Raw genomic sequence first — 21,997 nt, 5'->3', positions numbered from 1 at the left:
CATAGTTCTCGAACCCGTAGGGTCTGCACGCTTAAAGTTCGATGACGGTTATATTATGAGTTTATGTGTTTTGATGTACCGAAGGAGTTCGGAGTCCCGGATGAGATCGGGGACATGACGAGGAGTCTCGAAATTGTCGAGACGTAAAGATCGATATATTGGACGACTATATTCGGACATCGGAAAGGTTCCGAGTGATTCAGGTGTTTTCGGGAGTACCGGGGAGTTACGGGAATTCGTATTGGGCCTTAATGGGCCATACAGGAAAGGAGAGAAAGGCCTCAAAGGGTGGCCGCACCCCTCCCCATGGGCTGGTCTGAATTGTACTAGGGAGGGGGGCGCCCCCTTCCTTCCTTCTCCTTTTCCCTTCCCTTTCCTTCCCTCCTACTCCTACTACTTGGAAGGGCTCCTAGTTCTACTAGGAAAGGGGGAATCCTACTCCCGGTGGGAGTAGGACTCCCCTAGGTCGCGCCATAGAGAGGGTCGGCCCTCCCCCTCCTCCACTCCTTTATATACGGGGGCAGGGGGCACCCCAAAGACACAACAATTGATCAAGTTGATCTTTTAGCCGTGTGCGGTGCCCCCCTCCACCATAGTCCACCTCGATAATACTCTAGTGGTGCTTAGGCGAAGCCCTGCATTGGTAGAACATCAACATCGTCACCACGCCGTCGCGCTGACAAGACTCTCCCTCAACACTCGGCTGGATCGGAGTTCGAGGGACGTCATCGGGCTGAACGTGTGCTGAACTCGGAGGTGCCGTGCTTTCGGTACTTGATCGGTCGGATCGTGAAGACGTACGGCTACATCAACCGCGTTGTGCTAACGCTTCCGCTTTCGGTCTACGAGGGTACGTGGACAACACTCTCCCCTCTCATTATTGTGCATCACCATGATCTTGTGTGTGCGTAGGAATTTTTTTGAAATTACTACGTTCCCCTACAGTGGCATCTGAGCCAGGTTTTATGCGTAGATGTCATATGCACGAGTAGAACACAAGTGAGTTGTGGGCGATATAAGTCATACTGCTTACCGACATGTCATACTTTGGTTTGGCGGTATTGTTGGATGAAGCGGCCCGGACCGACATTACGCGTACGCTTACGCGATACTGGTTCTACCGACGTGCTTTGCACATAGGTGGCTGGCGGGTGTCAGTTTCTCCAACTTTAGTTGAACCGAGTGTGGCTACGCCCGGTCCTTGCGAAGGTTAAAACAGCACCAACTTGACAAACTATCGTCGTGGTTTTGATGCGTAGGTAAGAACGGTTCTTGCAACAACAAAGTAGATGACGTCTAACTTGTTTTTGCAGGGCATGTTGTGATGTGATATGGTCAAAACATGATGCTAAATTTTATTGTATGAGATGATCATGTTTTGTAACCAAGTTATCAGCAACTGGCAGGAGCCATATGGTTGTCGCTTTATTGTATGCAATGCAATCGCCCTGTAATAATTTACTTTATCACTAAGCGGTAGCGATAGTCGTGGAAGCATAAGTTTGGCGAGACGACAACGATGCTACGATGGAGATCAAGGTGTGGCACCGGTGACGATGGTGATCATGACGGTGCTTCGGAGATGGAGATCACAAGCACAAGATGATGATGGCCATATCATATCACTTATATTGATTGCATGTGATGTTTATCTTTTATGCATCTTATCTTGCTTTGATTGACGGTAGCATTATAAGATGATCTCTCACTAAATTTCAAGATAATAGTGTTCTCCCTGAGTATGCACTGTTGCCAAAGTTTGTCGTGCCTAGACACCACGTGATGATCAGGTGTGATAAGCTCTACGTCCATCTACAACGGGTGCACGCCAGTTTTGCACACGCAGAATACTCAGGTTAAACTTGACGAGCCTAGCATATGCAGATATGGCCTCGGAACACTGAGACCGAAAGGTCGAGCGTGAATCATATAGTAGATATGATCAACATAGTGATGTTCACCATTGAAAACTACTCCATTTCACGTGATGATCGGTTATGGTTTAGTTGATTTGGATCACGTGATCACTTAGAAGATTAGAGGGATGTCTTTCTAAGTGGGAGTTCTTAAGTAATATGATTAATTGAACCGAAATTTATTATGAACTTAGTCCTGGTAGTATTAGCATATCTATGTTGTAGATCAATAGCTCGCGTTTAGCTCCCCTGTTTTATTTTTGATATGTCCCTAGAGAAAACTAAGTTGAAAGATGTTAGTAGCAATGATGCGGATTGGATCCGTGATCTGAGGTTTATCCTCATTGCTGCATAGAAGAATTAAGTCCTTGATGCACCGCTAGGTGACAAACCTATTGCAGGAGCAGATGCAGATGTTATGAACATTTGGCTAGCTCAATATGATGACTACTTGATAGTTTAGTGCACCATGCTTAAACGGCTTAGAATCGGGAGTTCAAAGACGTTTTGAACGTCATGGACCATATGAGATGTTCCAGGAGTTGAAGTTAATATTTCAAGTAAATACCCGAGTTGAGAGATATGAAGTCTCCAACAAGTTCTATAGCTAAAAGATGGAGGAGAATAGCTCAAGCAGTGAGCATGTGCTCAGATTGTCTGGGTACTACAATCGCTTGAATCAAGTGGGAGTTAATCTTCCAGATAAAATAGTGATTGACAGAATTCTCTAGTCACCATCACCAAGTTAGTAGAACTTCGTGATGAACTGTAATAAGGAAGGGATAACAAAAACGATTCCCAAGCTCTTCGTGATGCTGAAATCGACGAAGGTAGAAATCAAGAAAAGCATCAAGTGTTGATGGTAAACAAAACCACTAGATTCAAGTAAAGGGACAAAGGGAAGAAAGGGGAACTTCAAGAAGAACGACAAACAAGTTGCTGCTCAAGTGAAAAAACCCAAGTCTGGACCTAAGCCTGAAACTGAGTGCTTCTACTGCAAAGGGACTGGTCATTGGAAGCGGAACTACCCCAAGTAATTGGCGGATAAGAAGGATGGCAAAGTGAACATAGGTATATTTGATATACATGTTATTGATGTGTACTTTACTAATGTTTATAGAAACCCCTTAGTATTTGATACTAGTTCAGTTGCTAATAATAGTAACTCAAAACGGGAGTTGCAGAATGAACAGAGACTAGTTAAGGGTGAAGTGACGATGTGTATTGGAAATGGTTCCAAGATTGATATGATCATCATCGCACACTCCCTATACTTCCAGGATTAGTGTTAAACCTAAAATAAATGTTATTTAGTGTTTGCGTTGAGCATGAATATGATTGGATCATGTTTATTGCAATACGGTTATTCATGTAAGTTAGAGAATAATTGTTGTTCTGTTTACATGAATAAAACCTTCTATGGTCATACACCCAATGAAAATGGTTTGTTGGATCTCGATCGTGGTGATACACATTTTTATAATATTGAAGCCAAAAGATGCAAAGTTAATAATGATAGTGCAACTTATTTGTGGCACTGCCGTTTAGGTCATATTGGTGTAAAGCGCATGAAGAAAATTCATGCTGATGGGCTTTTGGAATCACTTGATTATGAATCGGTTGATGCTTGCGAACCATGCCTCATGGGCAAGATGACTAAGACTCCATTCTTCGGAACAATGGAGCGAGCAACAGATTTGTTGGAAATCATACATACTGATGTATGTGGTCCGATGAATATTGAGGCTCACAGCAGGTATCATTATTTTCTGATCTTCACAGATGATTTGAGCAGATGTGAGTATATCTACTTGATGAAACACAAGTCTGAAACATTTGAAAAGTTCAAAGAATTTCAGAGTAAAGTGGAGAATCATCGTAACAAAAATAAAAGTTTCTATGATATGATCGCAGAAGTAAAATATTTGAGTTACGAGTTTGGCCTTTAGTTAAAACAATGTGAAATAGTTTCACTACTCACGCCACCTGGAACACCACAGTGTAATGGTGTGTCCGAACGTCGTAACCGTACTTTATTAGATATGGTGCGATCTATGATGTCTCTTACCGATTTACCACTATCGTTTTGGGGTTATGCATTAGAGACAACTACATTCACATTAAATAGGGCACCATCTAAATCCGTTGAGACGACACCGTATGAACTATGGTTTGGGCAAGAAACCTAAGCTGTTGTTTCTTAAAGTTTGAGGTTACAATGCTTATGTGAAAAAGTTTCAATGTGATAAGCTCAAACCCAAATCGGAGAAGTGCATCTTCATAGGATACCCAAAAGAAAATGTTGGGTACACCTTCTATCACAGATCCGAAGGCAAGATATTCATTGCTGAGAATGGATCCTTTCTAGAGAAGGAGTTTCTCTCGAAAGAAGTGAGTGGGAGGAAAGTAGAACTTGATGAGGTAACTGTACCTGCTCCCTTATTGGAAAGTAGTTCATCACAGAAATCTGTTCCTGTGACTACTACACCAATTAGTCAGGAAGCTAATGATGATGATCATGTAACTTCAGATCAAGTTACTACCGAACCTCGTAGGTAAACCAGAGTGAGATCCGCACCAGGGTGGTACGGTAATCCTGTTCTGGAGGTCATGTTACTTGACCTTGACGAGCCTACGAACTATGAGGAAGCGATGATGAGCCCAGATTCCGCAAAATGGCTTGAGGCCATGAAATCTGAGATGAGATCCATGTATGAGAACAAAGTATGGACTTTGATTGACTTGCCCATTGATCGGCGAGCCATTGAGATTAAATGGATCTTCAAGAGGAAGACGGACGCTGATAGTAGTGTTACTATCTACAAAGCTAGAATTGTCGCAAAAAGGTTTTAGACAATTTCAAGGTGTTGACTACGATGAGAGTTTCTCACTCGTATCTATGCTTAAGTCTGTCCGAATCAGGTTAGCAATTGCCGCATTTTATGAAATCTGGCAAATGGATAAACAAAACTGCATTCCTTAATGGATTTATTAAAGAAGAGTTGTATATGATGCAACCAGAAGGTTTTGTCAATCCTAATGGTACTAACAAAATATGCAAGCTCCAGCGATCCATCTATGGACTGGTGCAAGGATCTCGGAGTTGGAATATATGCTTTGATAAGTTGATCAAAGCATATAGTTTTATACAGACTTGCGGTGAAGCCTGTATTTACAAGAAAGTGAGTGGGAGCACTACAACAATTCTGATAAGTATATGTGAATGACATATTATTGATCGGAGATAATGTAGAATTATTCTGCAAAGCATAAAGGAATGTTTGAAAGGAGTTTTTAAAAGAAAGACCTCGGTGAAGCTGCTTACATATTGAGCATCAAGATCTATAGAGATAGATCAAGACGCTTGATAAGTTTTTCAATGAGTACATACTTTGACAAGATTTTGAAGTAGTTCAAAATGGAACAGTCAAAGAAGGAGTTCTTGCCTGCGTTACAAGGTGTGAGGTTGAGTAAGACTCAAAACCCGACCACGGCAGAAGATAGAGAGAGAATGAAAGTCATTCCCTATGCCTTAGCCATAGGTTCTATAAAGTATACCATGCTGTGTACCAGACCTATTGCATACCCCGCCCTGAGTTTGGCAAGGGAGTACAATAGTGATCTAGGAGTAGATCACTAGACATTGGTCAAAATTATCCTTAGTGGAATAAGGATATGTTTCTCGATTATGGAGGTGACAAAAGGTTCGTCGTAAAGGGTTACGTCGATGCAAGTTTTGACACTGATCCAGATGACTCAAAGTCTCAATCTGGATACATATTGAAAAAGAGAGCAATTAGCTAGAGTAGCTCCGTGCAGAGCATTGTTGACATAGAAATTTGCAAAATACATACGGATCTGAATGTGGCAGACCCGTTGACTAAACTTCCCTCACAAGCAAAACATGATCACACCTTAGTACTCTTTGGATATTAATCACATAGTGATGTGAACTAGATTATTGACTCTAGTAAACCCTTTGGGTGTTGGTCACATGACGATGTGAACTATGGGTGTTAATCACATGGTAATGGGAACTATTGATGTTAAATCACATGGCAATGTGAACTAGATTATTGACTCTAGTGCAAGTGGGAGACTGAAGGAAATATGCCCCAGAGGCAATAATAAAGTTATTATTTGTTTCCTTATATCATGATAAATGTTTATTATTCATGCTAGAATTGTATTAACTGGAAACGTAATACATGTGTGAATACATAGACAAACAGTATGTCACTAGTATGCCTCTACTTGACTACCTCGTTGAATCAAAGATGGTTAAGTTTTCTAGCCATAGACATGACTTGTCATTTGATTAACGGGGTCACATCATTAGAGAATGATGTGATTGACTTGACCCATTCCGTTAGCTTAGCACTTGATCGTTTAGTTTGTTGCTATTGCTTTCTTCATGACTTATACATGTTCCTATGACTATGAGATTATGCAACTCCCGTTTACTGGAGGAACACTTTGTGTGCCACCAAACGTCACAACGTAACTGGGTGATTATAAAGGTGCTCTACAGGTGTCTCCAAAGGTACTTGTTGGGTTGGCGTATTTCAAGATTAGGATTTGTCACTCCGATTGTCGGAGAGGTATCTCTGGGCCCACTCAGTAATGCACATCACTATAAGCCTTGCAAGCATTGCAACTAATGAGTTAGTTGCGGGATGATGTGTTACGGAACGACTAAAGAGACTTGCCGGTAATGAGATTGGACTAGGTATTGAGATACCGACGATCGAATCTCGGGCAAGTAACATACTGATGACAAAGGGAACAACGTATGTTGTTATGCGGTTTGACCGATAAAGATCTTCGTAGAATATGTAGGAGCCAATATGAGCATCCAGGTTCCGCTATTGTTTATTGACCGAAGACGTGTCTCGGTCATGTCTACATAATTCTCGAACCCGCAGGGTCCGCACGCTTAAAGTTCGATGACTGTTATATTATGAGTTTATGTGTTTTGATGTACCGAAGGAGTTCGGAGTCCCGGATGAGATCGGGGACATGACGAGGAGTCTCGAAATGGTCGAGACGTAAAGATCGATATATTGGATGACTATATTCGGACATCGGAAAGGTTCTGAGTGTTTCGGGTGTTTTCGGGAGTACCGGGGAGTTACAGGAATTAGTATTGGGCCTTAACGGGCCATACGGGAAAGGAGAGAAAGGCCTCAAAGGGTGGCCGCACCCCTCCCATGGGCTGGTCCGAATTGGACTAGGGAGGGGGGGGCGCCCCCTTCCTTCCTTCTCCTTTTCCCTTCCCTTCCCTTCCCTCCTACTCCTACTACTTGGAAGGGCTCCTAGTTCTACTAGGAAAGGGGGAATCCTACTCCCGGTGGGAGTAGGACTCCCCTAGGGCGCACCATAGAGAGGGCCGGCCCTCCCCCTCCTCCACTCCTTTATATACGGGGGCAGGGGGCACCCCAAAGACACAACAATTGATCAAGTTGATCTTTTAGCCGTGTGACGTGCCCCCTCCATCATAGTCCACCTCGATAATACTGCAGCGGTGCTTAGGCGAAGCCCTGCGTTGGTAGAACATCAACATCGTCACCACGCCGTCGTGCTGACGAAACTCTCCCTCAACACTCGGCTGGATCGGAGTTCGAGGGATGTCATCGGGCTGAACGTGTGCTGAACTCGGAGGTGTCGTGCTTTCGGTACTTGATCGGTCGGATCGTGAAGACGTACGGCTACATCAACCGCGTTGTGCTAATGCTTCCGCTTTCGGTCTATGAGGGTACGTGGACAACACTCTCCCGTCTCGTTGCTGTGCATCACCATGATCTTGCGTGTGCATAGGAATTTTTTTTGAAATTACTACGTTCCCCTACATTTCTGAGAGCCGCATTTGCAAATGGCCAGAGGACCACATGGTGCCCCTGCGCCGGGTGCAACAATTGGCACAATAGGGCAGAGGATGAAATGGGCAAACACCTACAGAAGTGGGGTTTTACGCCAGATTATATGGTGTGGACATTTCATGGCGAGTCTGCCCAACGTGCTAGAGCTGAGGTGCTTCGTAGTTGCACCGACGAGCATGGTACCGGGATGCAAGACATGGTGCAAGACTTTGATGATGCTCGGGACTCGGACGATGAGATGGAGGAATCTGCAAAGGCCTTCAATGAAATGTTGGAGTCTTCAAAACATCCTCTCCACGAGCACACCGAGCTTTGTCAGCTGGATGCCATCTCACAAATAATGGCTCTGAAGGCTCAATTCAACTTGGGCAGAGAATGCTATGACGCAATTATGACAATATTTGGACATTTTATACCCAAAGGCCATGTACTACCTGCAAACCTGTACCAGTCAGACAAAATTCTCCGTGCTCTTAAGATGCCCTATGAGAAGATACATGCCTGTGAGAAAGGATGTGCCTTATTTAGGCTTCAGTATGCGAACTTGAACTATTATCCCATTTGCAAGTCATCCAAGTATGTTGTGGTAGACAACGGTATGGGTGAGAAGACGCAGACCAAAATCCCCGTTAATGTTCTTCGGTATATGCCAATCGTACCAAGACTTCAACGTATTTTCATGGTCGAAGAGACGGAAAGACAGATGACATGGCACAAAACGGGCAAAAGAACCCAACTAGATGCAGATGGGAAGCTGATGATGGTGCACACATCGGACGGTGAAGCATGGAAGAGCTTCGATTCATTACATGATGACAAAGCGGCAGATCTGAGGCATCCTCAAGTTGGCATCCGCATGAATGAGTTCAGTGTGTTTGGTCTGACGGCAACCCAATACAGTTGTTGGCCCGTATTTGTCTTTCCACTCAATCTCCCCCCGGACAGATTATGCAAAGAAAGAACATTTTCCTGACGTTGATAATTCCAGGGCCCAACTATCCATGGAAGAATATGAATGTGTACATGCAACCACTGAAGGACGAATTGCAAGAAGCCTGGGATAATGAGTTCAAGACATACGACGCCTTTAGCAAATGGAACTTCATAATGCATGTCTGGTACATGTACTCCACGCATGACTTGCCGGCGTATGCGCTATTCTTTGGCTGGTGTGTGCATGGAAGGTTCTCATGCCCCACATGCAAGGGAGCTCTTGAGTTTCGTTGGCTTCAGGCCAGTCGCAAGTTTTCTTGCTTCGACATGCATAGACAGTTCCTAGATCCTTGCCATAAGTTCAGGAAAGACAAGAAGAACTTCATTAGAGGTAGAGTTGTCAAAAACTCTGCACCACCTGCGTTTACAGGCCAAGAGACACTAGACTAGTTAAATGCTCTCGAGCCAGATCCAGAGCGTCCAGGGTATATCAAGGGGTATAATTCGAAACACGCCTGGACTCACAAGACATGCTTGTGGGATCTGCCTTACTTCAAAGACCTCCTTTGCCCACACAACATCAATGTGATGCACACTAAGAAGAATATCGCCGAGGCACTTTTTGGTACATTGTTCGGCATAGATGGGAAGTAAAAGGATAAAACTAAGGCTAGAGTCGATCTGGAGGCGCTATGTGATAGGCCGTTACAAAACATGAAAAAATCGAAAGGAAAGCAGAACTGGACGAAGCCAAAGGCATGGTTCAATCTTGGAACACTACTACAGGATGTTGCTAATGCGACACTACGATCAGAGACCCTTCGAGAAACTATGTGCGATGCAATAATCTCAAACGGTGTTGTGTGAAAACCGTCAGAAATGTGTAAAACATTTGCGATGACGGATGCATCAAACACGATTCAGGTTTTATTTGCATGTGTGATGAAGGGCATATGGTTCAGTTCAATGAACTGTTTGCGATGAGGAGGAACAAAAGAAACGGGCAGCTAGATGAAGGTGTGTGCGATACACATCATACGGTTCACTCAGATGAACTATTTGTGATCAGGCAACACAAAAGAAACGGTCAGCCAGATCAAAGGTGTGTGCGATATACGGCATGCGGTTCACTCGAATGAACTGTTTGCGTTGAGACATGAGAATAGAAATGGTTCAAATGAACAAGATGTGTGTGATACGAGGAAACATGTCTGTAATCGGAAACTGTGCGAAGACTGATAACAACACAGACGATTACTGCTAACAAGCCATGTGTGTTGTGAGCAAACGATTGCTGGTATACAATTGTGAGTGATTGATGAAAACATCACTGACGGGTTCCATTGTTTAGTCCGTGTGCGATGTGATTTTCTTTGTCCGCACAACATCTATGCTATGTCTACAACATCAATATATATACTTAAAAATATAGCATTGCATAATGAAATTAAGCATACAATTACACAAGTGACTACACACATAACATTTCCACACACCAAAGAAAGCAATTACATGCATACTAAAGTAGGAGAAGCAAGGATCTAATCATCTACTTATTGTTGCGACGACGCTTTCCATTGCTCTGCTTCCGGCTAGATCCCTGGCCATTTTGGGGAAGGAGGGACTTCCTCATGTCAACGATCCGCCTGTACATGTCGTAGCTCGGGTACGCCTCCTTGGCCACGTACACGACGTGAGCTTTGTCGAGTTTCTCCATCCAGGCCAAGTGCCAGGCACGCTTGTCCTTGTTGCACTAATCCTTGATGCCTTTGTAGTAGGGGTCGATGATGGCCTCGGAGAGGTGAACCGGTGAGTCCTTCTCATGCTCCTTGCTGCCCCTGATCTTGTATTGGCCTTGGATGTCAACAAGATTATGGTAGGCGATGCCCGAATTCTCGAGCGGCTTTACATCGTTGGTGATGTCCACCATAGCGAACATGTAGTGGGGGTTGTTGACAAACCTGGCGAAACGCTCGCAAGGCCTTGTGGCCAGGAAGTAGTGGTAGATGAGGACGTGGTGGCACACGCACATCTGGGCAATGGCGACCTTGGGACGTGACCCAACATGAGCACGGGTGTACTCGAGGTCGAACCCGACCACCTTATACTTCTCCTCGGCAAGCAATAGCCTCATGATGTGGATGGAGTGCTCCGCCCAGACCGGATCATTGGTGTACACCACCGAGAGGTCAATCAACCTTCTGTGGGTGTCCACCACGACACGCATGGGGAACTGCTACTCGTCGTTGGCAGCCGCTCGGAGCGCCATTGGAGCCGCGCAGGATACCCTCTAAGAATTTCTCGTGGTGGGTGTGCTTCTTGCAATGGTGGGGCACGATCGAAAGGTTGAATAGACACAAGGGTAGGTTAAATGGCTGCTGTAATAAATGGGGGCCGGGCGGCCTGTAATAGTCACGTCTTGTCACGATGTTCATAGCGGAGGATTCCAGAATCTAGTGCACGCTTGAAAACACCGCACCCCAGGCGTGGGCTCGAAGAGCCTGTTCCCGCGCTACCACGCTATTTACCGCGCAAGCTTCCTGCCCGGTTAGTTTGGCCACACGTCGGTTAGAAGAGGGACAAATCATGGGCGTTTATTGGCAAAAAGCTTTGTAAAAACAAAGTGTGTGGAAGGGCTTCGGTCATAAGTTTACCCTTGGGTGATGAGGTCAAAGTTACACAGAAGGGTGATGATGGACACTCGAGTGCGATAATTAATTCTGCGCTCTACAGTGCACACGGTGGAAGAAACCAACTGTGTGCAATATTGTCGAAGATCGCAGTTGAGTTAGCTATACAGTTCGTGTGCTGTGAGATCGACAAGGTAAACTGATTCGAGAATGGTTAATAAAATCTAAGACCATTGCATACTAAGGTCAAAATAGTGCTAGCAATATACGAGTCTCATACGATGCCATTTCAATGATTGTACCACAAAAGCTCGAAATGTTACAAGGTTCAAATTTCAGAGTTATATGGCTCAAATTCGAAGATTACAAGGTTCAGACTGATATTAGAAATGAAATTCAGCTCATCAGCTGCAAACACTCACATTGATGCGCTGAACATGGATATCACAGAGGTTCAAACTAATATCACCGCTTCTAAGTCTGGCTTCGAAACCTCACAATTTTTGCAAAGGGGCCAGCCACTGAGAATTCATGTATGGGGTTGACCCAATGACTTCCGATTACTCTGTCATCTGAAGTTCCAAAATGAAATTCAGCATTTTTGGAGCCTACTCCATTCTGCCGCAGGCGCCGGCGCTGATCAACAGACCATTCATTTTTGCGAAATAAATGTAGGGCAAACCTCATTTCCTTCAGCACCCTTGCTCTGAGAACAAAGAACCTGGTGAATATAATCTCCAGTAAGGTCCCTCGGTAGGAGTTCAAAGTAATTTCTGAGAGATGCAGATCTAGGCATTCGACGTGATTGTTATATTGTATCACATTATCCACCACTGGGCCTAATCTTATCTGCAAAAGAAGAAAACGTGTTAGTCCCTACATGCAGTTTTGAACTTTATTACAGGCCTAGCTATTTGGTTTGCAGGATTTGTAAAATGCACTAACATGCCATCTTCGATCTGACATGATTAACATGGGCATTTGATTACATTCTAGAAAAATGTAGCCTTCTTCACAAGAGGTTGGAGTAGATGAAAAGTTCCCTAAGAAAACTAGTACAGATGAATCCAAAGGAGAAATGCTTATTGAATGTAACCATATGGATCAAGCAACCAATATGGGGGGGGGCATGTATGTACTGAAATCCTCCAAAAGAACCTTCAGAAATTGTAGTACATTGTCATTGTAAACTTGGAAAAGGGTGTCACAAATTGGACTCCCTTATGGTTAACATTTAACAGGAAAGGAACATCACCTCGATATATAGCTTCTCCAGGCACGGAAAGCATTTCAGGAAACTGATAACTTGCTCCAGGTCGGGCCCGATAGATTCTAGTGCCAAGACCTTCACTGTGCGCAGTTTCGGGGTCAAGCTTGTCGGAATCATTTTCTGAATGATAGACGAACAAACATCTTCAAAATTAGAAATAATGTTAATTTGTAGAAGGAGAGGTAGAAGGCAGCTGTTGTACCTGAACGGGTGTGGATCCAATAACAAGTCCGGAGTATTTGTCAGACGAGTAGCCCACCACTATCAATTTTGGTGCAGAAATGGCATTGATTCTTGTTAGACCTTCTTGATCAACTAAAAGTAATATCTCAAGTGCAGGTGTGTCCTGGATGACCATACCGTGGTCCACCTTTTGTGATGTCTTCCCGTCACACCAGCAACACACATAAATAGTCCAGAGAGTCATGGAATTGATGTGGAAGGTACTCAACCCATTGATCACCTGAAGACGAAGGTACTCGAGTGCAGTACAGCCACGGAGCAGGCGCTCCATGTCACCCTTTGAGAGTCATACGGCGATGAGATCGAGGTGCTTCAGTCGTGGTAGAATAAGAGCGGGCGCGTCATTAAGGGGCGGGAAATGGCAGTTCCTGAACTTGGCGACACACAGCATGGGCGTGAGGCGGAGTGCGGACGTTGGCAGCGACCGCATATGCCCATCATCAAAAGTGAGCTCCTCGAGCTGATCTAGGGCGAGGGATCGGAACCAGTCGTCAAGCTTGGCTCGGCCCTTTCCGTTGGAATGGAACTTGCCCATTCTAAGGCCTTTGCTTGGGCTAAGGTGACTGCCAAGGATCTTGGAGAACGCATCCAAGCTTTTGCGATAGCCATGGCAGAGCTCGTGGGTGTCGATGAGGTTGAGAGGGCTGGAGTTCCATAGGGGGCACCACCGCCGGGAAAGGAGGGTTGTCTGCGCCCCATATTTGATTGGGAGGAGGGAGATGATGACTCTCAACATATCATCGGGGAGGCTGCTGATTAAGTCTAGGCCTGCTGGAGTCGCTTGCGGTTCTAGCTCATCCCGCCTCCGCTTGTTGGCAGCCCCGTTCTCCACCTCCGTAGTCTCCTTGTCAGCGGCGCTTTCTGATAGAAATGGGAGTACAGGGAATATTTAGTTAAAACAGGGCAATAGAAAAGTGTATTGGTAACTAGAAGTTATTAGGTAGGGATATAGTAAGAAAAATGAATAACAATTGGTTGCTTAAATACTACACAATTCATTTGACATTGCTGGGTAAGTCAACATATGCAGATAGTTGAAAACAAAACTTACTTCGAACGAAGTATGGACAGATGATTTTGTCGGGGAAGTTAGCATATGTCTCATGACCAGGCCCTTCTATGTGCAGTGCAATTTTAGTGCCAGCTTTCAGTACAGAAAACTTTGCAGTTTCATTCCAAAAGCCAGTGCCAAAATAGGAGTCACCACGTTCATCAAGTCTTACAGTAGCAATGATTGTAAATCCATGGTTTGTGTGCAGTATGACATTCATGGAGCCTTGATGTATGTAAAGGGAAAAATTGTGCACTACATAATCTATTGCATAGCGAGGGATGTCCTGCAGAAAATGGTAGGATTGTTAAAAAATCATGGTAACATGCAAACATGGGACCAAATTGAAAGAACTGTACAACAGTTGAAATCGAAGGACAAAAGTCTATAATTAAACAGATAGGGTAAACATGATGTCATGGAAATATGAGAGTAATTGAAAGAACAATACACCATTAATTTGCCTAATATAGAAAGAAGAGGGAAAAAAATCCCCTTTGACGTATATGGTGCATCTGGCACCTTTTATCCAAATGTAGCAATATTTAGAATATGTTCAGGAAAGTAGGCCATGCCAACCAATTTAGGGTGAGATTGAACATACCGCGCACGTCCTCAAGTTATCTGGTATGATCAGATGGAATCTCTGGCGGCGGTCGCCAAGTCCTGAAGTGTTGGCGCACTGTACATTCTATGAATGACAGAAAACCCTCAAATCAGCTCGAATAAAAATGAATTCACGGCGATTTTCGTCGGGTGATTAAAGGAAGCAGATGAACTGGGATAAGAGATGAGATAATATTTCGTTAAATTAGTTACCTTGTCGTCCATGAGAAAGAACCCTCAGTATGGCGGATTACCCAACCGAGCGGAGTTGGGTCGATCGCGAGCAGTGTCAAGAAAGTCGATGGCGATAGGCGGCGGCAAGCGGAAGTGGCGAAATGCAGTGGGCTTTGCCAGCAGCCTGGCGGCGGCGGCAGGCGTCGAGCTAAGTGTTTACTACCGCGATAGGTGGTGCCATGGCATAGACGCGGAGGAGCTTGTGCAGGTGTGAATGGGGAACGTACCGGAGGGGCCGAGGGGGTGGCGGGCGGGGTGATGGTTTTTGTGACTTGGGGATGGTGAGGGTTTTCTTTTTTATTTTTTGAATTGGGTGGTGAGGGTTTTCTATCCCACAAAGAACTTTGGGGGCGACGATTTGCTAGAGCGAATCGTGTGTGATTGACGTAGCAGGCAAAATGAAAGTCATTGCACACAGTTTCAATTTTGGGAACCGTGTGGGATTGACGTACTACCTCCGTCCTGGTTTATTGGTCCCCCATCGTAATTTTTACCAAATTTGACAAAATATTTAATATACTCAGACATAGATAATAAGCGTACACGTACATAAGCATAGTTCAACCATAAGTACATAGTTCAACCGTCATTAAGCATACTCAAGCGTACATAGTTCGATCCATCCCACATCTCATCTCACAAGCGGCCGACACGATCCTGAAGCTTCTCCAAGTACTCGGCGTACGCGTCGTGTGCCACCCTACGAGAATACTTCTGCTTGAAGGAGCCAACGGCCCATCCTCTTGCATGCACCAGAACACTTAGATACGCGTCATGAATCTTGTGGTTGCAAAATGGGCATCCATAGCCGTCGTTCCAGGTCCTAATACACCTGTTATGCATTCCCGCATAAAGCTCCCTCGGGATTTGCCTCTTGTACCTCCTCTGAGCATCTTCATCCTCGCTGTCCACATCGTCAGACATCACCTATACAAATAGTAAAAAAAATTGGCATCAAATCACTGATTACATGCCGTGAAGTAGGATTAGGAATTTATGGCTATTTATTTATACATATCCAGAGATTATGGTTCAATTTTAAGCACAATCGTCTATGTACAGACCAATCTTGAAGAAAATAATGGCACAAACATAGGTAGGTCATTCAAAATCAATTGTCAAGTCCTGGTTAGGAATTATTAGCACGAACACTAACCCTAGTCGGATTACTAGCAGAAATCATTTGCACAGATGAAACAACTAATCACTTATCACCTGTACCATTCAAACAATCATTACACTACATGGATCTAACGAAACTTACTCAGATTTCATGGATTGGGAGAACATAACCACAAGATTTCTATTCCAAAAAGGGGGAGGCAGGAGTAACCAGAGAAACCCTATGATCTATTTGACACATAAATGGGTATAGATGACTAACCAGCTGTCCGTCGTTGTCGGAGTCACTGCCGGAGTCGTTGTCGGAGTCGTCGCCAGAGTGGTCGTCGGAGTCGGTGTGGAACTCTGCCTCCGGCTGTGGAAGCTCGACGCCGTCGATGACGTCATGGTGCAACGATAACTCGCCGCCGGTGACGGCAACCTCTGTCTCCATCTCCACACCGTGCTCTGGTGCTTTAGCAGCCCCGGCGTCGCCACTCCCTCCGATGGGGCGCTTCGGCGGCATCCTCATACACTGATGGCTTTGAGGATTGAGAGCGGCGTCGAGGATGCAAGCGGAGAGAGAGGATTGTGTGTGCGTAGCGAGGATGGGGGGCGCAGCCGCTCGAGCGAACCATTAATATGGAGTTGTGGGAGTTGTAGGAGAGAGGCGGGCGGCGGTCAAACCGATGGCTCACCTCCCGGTGAGTCTGCGCACTGGACTGCTGGCATGCCTACCAAAGTTTCACACAGCTACTCGCACGCCTCCCGATGACACTACGCAGCGAGCACACCTCCGTTAATTCACACACCTGCACGCACGCCTCCCCGTCTGCCTGCGTGGCAGACTGCTCGCACGCCACACAGGTCGCGCGGCGGCACGTATATTGTTTTACTATTTGGATGATTAATGATGTCGCTTTATTGCTTAACCGAAGCATGGCACGTATCCATTGTTGGTCTAACACGCACGGTTTGAATAAATAATCCATTTGGGATATTGGTTTCCAATTATTAATAATCTCCCGTCTGTAATTAGATAAAGATTACATCAAAACTGGTCTCAATTTTGACAAAAAAGTACAATGCCACTTTGTATTGGTGTCCATATGACAACACGATAAGTTTCATGAACTACAAATAAGTTTTGGATGTACTATAATTTAAAAATCAAGATTCTCAATATTTGAAATTTGTTGCACGGGGAGTAAACATGCACCCAGTGAGACACATGTGTTGTTGCAATCCATTTAGGTGCACTGTCACGTGTGCATGTAGCTCAAATTTGATTTTTGCACATTATACTCGTAGAAAATCAATCAATCAATGTAATAAAACGTCTTAATGATCTTTGTGATTTTTTTGAAATTAAAACGTCCCTCCTTTGGTAACATGTATGTTCACCGCGGGATAATTAATTTAACATCACTACAAAAAAATACACTTCCGTGATGATACGTGTTTGTCATAGTAGGTCGTGTTTTCTGTCATGCATGTACATCCATGACAATTTTATGACAGAATCAAGATAGTCATACCTGTGCTGTTGTAGAAGTGTTCCATGGCATTACCAAAATTATCATCACGGAAGTGTCACTTCCATGACGATAAATCACGCGTCACAGAAGCGCTTTCGTCAAGGGTGACCGACACGTGGCATACACCGTAACGGAACGCCGTTAAGCTATCGGGTCCGGTTTTGGATCCGATAACCCTTTAACAGCCCCGACCGATGGGGATTTTCCACGTGTAAAATCATCATTGGTTGGAGGAAACACGTGTCGGCTCACCGTTGGGACAGATGTCATCCACTCATTGGACCCAAAGCGCCTATGATACGTCGACACGTAGCACGGCCAAACAGAGGCCCATTCATGTGAAAAGGCCGGCCCGTTTGACTTGGTCAAAAGGTGGCGGGCCGGCCCATGGCAAGCCTGTTAACGGCCTGTTCACATATAGCCCATTTACAACCCGTTTACCCAGGGTCCGTTTACGGCCTATCCGAATTAGGCCCAGTAGTGTCATCTGGGCCGTCCAATATAATTCCAGCTCGTTTTGACTTTCGGCCCATGTATGGCCAATGACGTCTTTCGGCCCATATGAGGCCCTTAGTAACCCTCGTCCCATTAATGACCCGTGGTAAAACTGGCCCATAATGAACAGTGTATCCCTTTATACCGATTAACGACCCATTATTCCGTTGGGCCGTTTCCATCCCATGTTATCTTTCGGCCTTCTTAGGGCCCACTTATTCTTGGGCTCATTTCCAGCATTCGTTTACTTTCGACCCGTTACTGTCATTTTCTTCTTGTGGGCCAAATTCAGCCCGTGGTTACAGTCGGCCCGTTTGTGGCCCGTTAATACGTTGGGCCGTTTTCATAGCATCACCAAATACGACCAATTAATGACGGCCCGTTATGGTCGCCCCATGAACGGACGATTTCAACTCTAGCCCATTTATGACCATAATGTGGTCTGTTATTGGCCTATGTTTGGCCAACCGATCATATGGCCCGTAGAAGGCCCATTGATGATACGGCCCGTAGAAGGGCCATTGTGTCTACGGCCCGTATAAGGCCCATTGTTTCTATGCCCCGTAGAAGGCCCATTGTTTCTACGGCCCTTAGAAGGCCCATTGTTTCTACGGCCCGCAGGAGGCCCATGTTAACTACAATAAATATGTAGCCCATGGTTAATGTGGCCTAGTTTTAAAAAATAGGTTATTGCGGCCACTAGCAAACCGCGGAAAAAGAACTGCACTGACTACAAGAAAACAAATAAACAAGACAATAAGGAAATAAATGAGCAAGTAACTTATGCTAGGCTATAGCGGCTATACACATATTACATCTACTAGGCATCAAAGTTCGCCACCAGTGAAAATATAGGGAACAAAGCAACATATAAACGCCGCAGCAAAACAAGTCCAGAACTGAAACCACTTCAGAAGAGCTCAAGAAACAATATCCTGGGTACCCATAATGCTGGCAAGATGCTTAGCAAGCTTATTAACTTTCTCTTGTTTGGTGCTTAAATCCTCTAGCACTTGCTGTTGCACCAGAAAGTATGCATCTGAATTCTGCAGGGACTTTGTCAGTCCTTCGGCTTCCTGTCGCATAACATCTGATCGATGTATTTCAACTTGAAGTTGAGACTCAAGAAGCTGAACTGATTCAGGCAGCGAGTTCGAAGAGCTGGTGCCAGCAGTAGTAGCCAGTAACTCGAACACTACATCAAGACATGACTTTGGGGTTGTCTCAGTGTCTTCAATATAGTTTTTATCAGCTTTCTTGGAGACCAACATGGATGTCTCACTATCTTGAACCTTATCTGCATTACTTCCTTTACCATTGCATAACGGGGTACTCTTCTCCAATATTTTATCCGCGTTCTAAAAGAGAAACAAAAAAACACATCATAGGTTTACAATGTAGTATATGAAACTCATTTTGCTAAACTAGTTCAGTAGTAAGGTGGATAGGATAACAACATGAAACAAACATATATCTATGTAGTATGGTCACTGTATGGTCTATATCATTCTAGTTTATGTTTCCAAATCAAGATAGATACAGTTCGAATCATATCTATTTAAGACAAAGCAGCATAGACAGAATATAAGTGTGGGAAACTACACAGCAATAACAACACTTGTAATGTGCATGGCATGAGAACATAACTGTTTATTCAATTGAAACTGAAATCAACATAGAGCAAGTTAAAACAGCAAACACGTTAAAGAAACAGGTTTAAAACATACCTGTTGCTCCATTGGAGTTTCAATTGCGTCCTTAAAATTTGAAATTAGTTGGTATGAGTAAATATAGTGATGTAAGAGCAAAGTAGTATGAACCATAGCTACAGAACCTGACCCGAGAACAATTCTTCTTCTGCTTTAAGCGTTGACTTGGGGTTCGGAGTGGTGGTCCTCGTGCTTTGGGCACTGCAGTTGCCATACTAACTGCTTGTGTTTGGGTGCTCTATGGTGGAGATGGTGTTGTGTCAACGGGAACTGGGTTACTATCTGCTGGGGTTGGGGTTAGAAGGGGTGTAGCTGGTTCTCTATCCAACTGGGTAGGGGTACAATATGCGTGAGTCTGGGTTATGTGTGGTGGGGCTGGTTCTTGGGCAAGTACAACCGTGGTTCTATCTCCATCGGCAAGTAGCACGATCTTTTCTGAAGACCGTGTTTTTACTCCCACAGATACTGCCATCACCCCCTCCAATTGAAATAGCTGATAAACAAGAAAAGTAATTGAATGTACACACATTGTAAGATAGACAGGTGCAATGGATAGTAGGGAAGAAAATAGGGCATGAAATAATTCACATTTATGTTGTCTAACCAAACAGAATAGCGGGACATAATTTCACATATATGATGGCTAATTAAACAGGATATCATGACACAATTTCACATGTATGATGGCTAACTAAATAGGATAGAATGACATACTTCAAAATATGATGACTATGTAAACAGGATGACATGATATAACTATATGATGTGTCTATTAAAGTGGTTGGCATGCCATAAATCACAAACATGCCATCGATGGAAACATGATGACATGATATAATTCACGGATAGAATGACATAATTCAAAATATGATGACTATGTGAACAGGATGAGATGATATAACTATATTATGCCATAATTCAGATACATGCTGTCTATGTAAACATCATGGCATGATATAATTCAAATATATGATTTATATACTAAGGAAGTGAGAAGAGGGCAATCGCATATATGATGTGTCAACTAAGGAGATGGCATTCAATATCATGTATATGATGTAAAAACTAAGCATTGCAATACAACTTATGCATGATATGAGTAATATAACCCTGCCAAGTTTGAGCATACACCTCAGGGGGATAATAGGACTGGCCATCTGCCTCTGAATCCTCCTTTGAAGAGCTATCTGTAACCAGCAAGACATCTACTTCAGCAGGTAGCATTGTCTGCTCTGAAGACCTTGTTTTCACTTCAGATTTCTCCATCACCAATTCAAATGGCTGATGCACAGGAAGAGCAGTTGAATATACAAACATTGTTGACAAAAGCAATGAGAAATACAAAAAAGGGCGGCATGATATAATTCACATATATGACGCTTGGCTAAACAGCATGGCATTGCATAATTCACATATATAATGCCTTGCAACAAGATAGCATTGCATAATTCACATATATAATGTCTTGCAACAAGATGGCATTGCATAATTCACATATATGGTAATTAGACACGAAACAGGTGGCATTCACACAAAGCATGTCTAAACTAAGCAAATGACATAGCAATGCAAGATACCATACGCACGATATGAGCAACATAACCCTGCCAAGTTAGAGCATGCACCTCGGGGGAGGGGGAAATAGGACTGGTCATATGTCTCTGAATCCTCCTCTGAGGAGCTATCTGTAACCAGCAAGACATGCGCTTCATTAGATAGCATTGTCTCCTCTGAAGACCTTGTTTCCACTCCAGATTTTTCCATGACCGTGCCGAATGGCTGATGCACAGGAAGAGTAATTGAATGTACTAAAATTGTTGACAAATTTAACACGTAATAAAAAAATGATGTCATGATATAATTCACATATAAGATGACTAGCTAACCAGGGTGGCATTGCAAAATTCACATATATGATGCCTGGTTAAACAAGATGGCATTGCATGATTCACATATATGATAAAGAAATTAAACAGATGGCATTGACACAAAGCATGTATAAACTAAGCAGATGACATCTTTGATTTATGCAGTAAGCAATGCAATGCACAATATGCATGATATTACCAACATCAGCATGCCAAGTTAGAGCGAAGACCTCATGGGGTAAATAGGAGTGGTCTTCTGCTTATGAATCCCCCTTAGAACAATTATATTCCTCTTGATTACGATCCGAAATGGGTGGAGGGGGGCTGCCTTTGCGCCCACCATGGAGCGACGTCTGCATGAAATTTTATTGCCATGCAAGGCTCGTCTCTTCTGCTCTACATGTTCAGTTCCATTGTGTACAATAACTGGCATGCATAGGAATAAAACATAGTGAGATTATGTAAGGAGTGCATGCACAAATCAAGAGTGATTGTAGCAAACTATGGATAGACCCAAAACCAAT

This window comes from Triticum urartu, chromosome 7A (genome assembly GCF_056163025.1).
Source record: "Triticum urartu cultivar PI428250 chromosome 7A, HENAU_Tu73, whole genome shotgun sequence".
Classification (NCBI taxonomy): Eukaryota; Viridiplantae; Streptophyta; class Magnoliopsida; order Poales; family Poaceae; genus Triticum; species Triticum urartu.
The sequence above is the reverse complement of the archived record's forward strand: the minus strand, read 5'-3'. Positions refer to the sequence as shown.